Source organism: Lupinus angustifolius, unplaced genomic scaffold (assembly GCF_001865875.1).
Source record: "Lupinus angustifolius cultivar Tanjil unplaced genomic scaffold, LupAngTanjil_v1.0 Scaffold_60_19, whole genome shotgun sequence".
NCBI classification, from domain to species: Eukaryota; Viridiplantae; Streptophyta; class Magnoliopsida; order Fabales; family Fabaceae; genus Lupinus; species Lupinus angustifolius.
This window is the reverse complement of record NW_017722901.1, coordinates 12,662-17,203: the sequence shown is the minus strand read 5'-3', so window position 1 is coordinate 17,203 and position 4,542 is coordinate 12,662. Positions and strand designations below refer to the sequence as shown.

Below are 4,542 nucleotides of genomic sequence, written 5' to 3'. Positions count from 1 at the left end.
TCATCATATACATAAAATACCTTTTTGGCTTGTGATGCAAAAACAAATGGGTCATCAAGAATATGTTTTCCAGGGGAGTACATTTGTTGTCCCACACTTTGTGCCACTCCATGTGCCATGCGTTTGTGATTGGTCAGAAAAATACTTAATAATTAAATTTTAACTTAAATATATTTTTTCTAACCAATCACAATTCATGGCACATGGAGTGGCACAAAGTGTAGGACAGCAGATGTGTACCCGTTTTCCAGTATGTTTCACAAAGTTAAAATTCACCACGGTCATCCCCAACTTATCTTTCTTGACACCTTTCTTTATATCAATCCAATCACATTTGAATATCACAACCTTGTATCTTCCAGAATAATCTAGTTGGATTATATCAGTTAAAGCCCCATAGTAATTGATCTCATCATTTACGGTCTTAGTCCTTACGACTACTCCATTGTTTTGTTTTTTCAAGTACCATTCTCTTGTCTTTGTGTGGAACCTAAAACCATTAATCACATAACCTGTGTATCTCCTTACTACCTCAGATGGTCCACGAGCTAACTATCTAAGTTCATCAGTAACTTGTGGGCTCCTTTGATCATCTAACAGTTGAATCTAACATATTTTAAGAATAAAATTTAGTTACAACATAAAAAAAATACTAAATGTTAAAATAATTGAATCCTTTATTTCTTACCCTATGTTGAAACCATTCACTAAATTTTTTACTATGTTGTTTATCAAGTTCAACTTGTGATACTCATTGTGGTTGTGATTGCCTATTAAGAAGTCCAATGTGTTCTCTAAAATAATAACAATGAGATTAAATGATACTTATTTAAGAAAATGGTAAAAACAAAAATGGTAAATGTCTTACTCTATAAATGGAGAAATTGCATCATAGTTAGAGAGAACATATCTATGAGCTTGTACTAACTCTTTCTTATCAACCTTAGTTCTACTTACTCTCTTTCTTTTCCTTAACTTCAAATTTTGTTTTTTCTTCCTTCCAAGTGGTCTCCCAACAGGATGTAAGAAGGTCAAATTATGTATCAATGTAGAATCAATTTCATCATCATTTCTATAATGTCTGTTGAATCTAGTTTAAACTCCAGACATATATTGTAAACAAAAAGGCAAACACTCATTGACCAAAAAATATTATGCAATCGATCCTTCTAGATATACTCTATTACGTACAAATGACTTAAGAGTGACAAGAAACCTGAATGTAAATGTAAGTTGAGATATAAATATATGATTTTTAAAAAATTATAACAAATAATTTATATTTAAAAAGTAATAATTCATACCTTTCAATAGGATACATCCATCGATAATGTACCAATCCTGCAACTTTAGCCTTATATGCCAAATGAATTACCAAATGCACCATAATAGTGAAAAAGGATGGAGGAAAAATTATTTCTAGGTGACAAAGTATTGTTACTATACGAGACTCCAATTGCTCTAGAAAGTCCACATTAAGTACCTTAGAACATATTTGTTTGAAGAAATTACAAAGGTAAACTACAATTGAGGTAACTTTATCAGGCATTGAACCCCTTACTGTTATTGGAAGAAGTTCTTGCATCAAAACATGACAGTCATAGCTTTTTAAACCAAATATCTTGCATTGGTTGTCCTGCACACAACGTGCGATATTACATGAAATTTCATCAGGAAATTTTACATTCTTGAGGACACTCTAAAAACCATCCTTTTCTTTTCTAGTCATTTGATAACATGCTCTAGGTAAAACCATTCTGCTACTAGTAGGGCTTGGTTGAGGATGAAGCATAGTTTTGTTATATTATCTGTTGACTTTCCTTCTTGGCTTAAGAATTTACCAGATAAGTTATCACATACGTTTTTCTCAATGTGCATTACATCAAGATTGTGATGTAAAATATTATATTACCAATAAGGTAAAGTGAAAAAAATGCTCTTCCTTTTCCAAGGATGTACCCCATTCGCTAGACTATCATCTCCAATGTTATCTAATATCCTTAAAACTTCAGTCCCATTAAGTCTTGTAGGAGGATCCCTAAACTATTGTGTTTCATCAAAGGCCTTGTTATTTAACCTCCACTTGTGGTTAGATGACAACCATTGACGATGGCACATATAACAAAAAATTTCACCATGTTTTAACCATCTGGATGCAGTTTCATAACCACAACATGGCCATGCATATTCACCTTTAGTACTCCATCCAGATAGATTAGCATATGTTGGAAAGTCATTTATCGTCCAAAAAATAGCAGCATGAAGTTAGAAAGTCTCTTTCTTGTAGACATCGAAGGTTTCAATTCCATTATCTCGTAACTCTTGCAACTCTTCTACCAATGGTTGTAGATAAACATCAATATTATTTCCAGGACCTTTAGGACCTAGAATGAGGAGTGATAACATGAAGAAGGATTGTTTCATGCACATCCAAGAAGGAAGATTATAAGGAATTAGTATGGTGGGCCAAGTGCTATGAGTAATACTCATAGTCTTGAAAGGATTGAAACCATCAGAAGCCAATCTTAGTCGAACATTATGAGGATCTGACGCAAATGTTTGATATCGAGAGTCAAATTCTTTCAAGACAATTGAGTCGGTTGGATGTCTAAGACAACCATCATTCAATCTACCTTCTTGGTGCCATATCATTGATTCAGCAATTTTTGAGGATATGAACAACCTTTAGAGACTTGGTTTCAAAGGAAACCATCGAAGGATTTTTGTTGGTATTTTTTTTTTTTTGCTTTTTAGAAGCCTCAACCACATTAGATTCTACATCTTCATTTGTTCCTTTCCACCTTGATGTTTCACACTTAGGACATTTTTCTTCGTTACTATATTCATGCCAATATAATATACAATCCTTAGGACAAACATGGATCTTCTCATAGCTCAAGCCTAAACCTGAAATGATCTTTTTTGTTTCATAAAATGATGTCCGAAAAATATTTCCTTCTGGTAGAGCATCACTTAATAACTCCAGCAACATAGCAAATGACTTATCACTCCATCCATGAAGACACTTTAAATGATACAAATGTACCACAAAAGATAGCTTGCTATACTTCTTACAGTTGGGGTACAACATTTGGTCATTCTCTTTCACCAATTGATGAAACTTATTGTTTTCTCCTGCTTGTGGATTACTTTCAACATCACCACAAAGTGGCTCTTCAATTTGATGCATTGCAAAAACATCATCAATTAAGCCATGCATGTCATGCTCCATTTCTGTATGTTGATCAACTATGCTAGTTGGAGCTACAGGCTTCTCACCATGAAATATCCACTGTATATATCCTCTAAGAAATCCACGACGTGGGTCAGTTAGGTGTTCATAAACACTTGAGCAACCACGTGACTTACAATTGGCACATTTTGTACAAGGACACAAGATTTTTTCATTAACTTGTGAATTTTTTAAAGCAAAATCAAGAAATTCAATAACCCCTGGGATATACTCTGCACTTTGTTTTGATGGATCAAGCATCCACTTTCTAGACTCCATATGGTAAATGGAACAAACATAATTAAGTCATTCCAAATAATGCCACAGATACTCAAGTACATAATAAATCAACACCAAAAAGTAAAATTTCAGACCTAGTAATAGTATTAAAGATAATTATCATAAAAAAATGACTTGAATTAAAAGGGGACCAATTAACTTCATAAAAAAAATAACTTGAACTAATAGGTGTATGTTAAAATAAGCTCCTAACTTATGAGTTACAAGTCATCTCCAAATAAACAATTACGGACTTACCACTGTAGAGATTTTAAGCTCATTTAGCAAACAAAAGCTAGTTGATTGACTTATAAGTCAACACAACCAAATATACTCTAAACTAAACTTAATTGTAGAAACAAAATCATATGTATGTTTGTGCACTAAATGAATAAAGATCTAAACTAATACAAAGACATAATTACTACTAATAAAACATCATTACATTTTACAAATCAGGATATGTTCAATACATAGTACTAAGATAACAACATTAACAACACATACAACTTAGTACTTGTAATTTTGTATGAAATTATTTATCTCACCTTTGATGTATAATTATTATTGTATAGAGCATATAGAATGACTTTTTATCCATGAATGCCCTCTTTATAGTTATCCTTGTTTTATGGATCTTATCACACACATAAGGTAGAGTAGGTCAAACATTAGCATAAGCAATTCTAAACAACCAGATAAGTAGAACAACAATATTGACAACAATTGTAAATTCATTCCAAAAATAGTACTAATCACAACCTCTGTAAACTTATTAGCATTTATATCCAGGTAATATTTAAAATCAATAAAATGTTTGTGTTGATGAATGCTTTTGAGTGTAATGAAGGTTGTTGTAAAACAAGCTCATTCAAGACTTATGATTTTTTTCACTCTTATCTTTTCCTTAACAATACAAGTAAAACTCATGATTGTAGATAAACTTTGTTGTATTGGATGGTTGGGAAATGTATATTTCCCCACTATCACTCAAAATCAAATTTAAACAAAACTCAACACACTGATCTTTT

General features: G+C 32.2%; 1 long non-coding RNA gene across 1 annotated transcript; it reads right to left on the bottom strand.

Moving 5' to 3' along the window:
* Positions 1–253: 253 nt before the first annotated feature.
* LOC109339161 lies at positions 254–987 on the bottom strand. The gene is made up of 3 exons (XR_002106625.1): positions 869–987; positions 689–794; positions 254–606 (listed from the first exon to the last, which is right to left on the bottom strand). It is a non-coding gene; the product is annotated as an uncharacterized LOC109339161 (long non-coding RNA).
* Between the last annotated feature and the right edge of the window lie 3,555 nt (positions 988–4,542).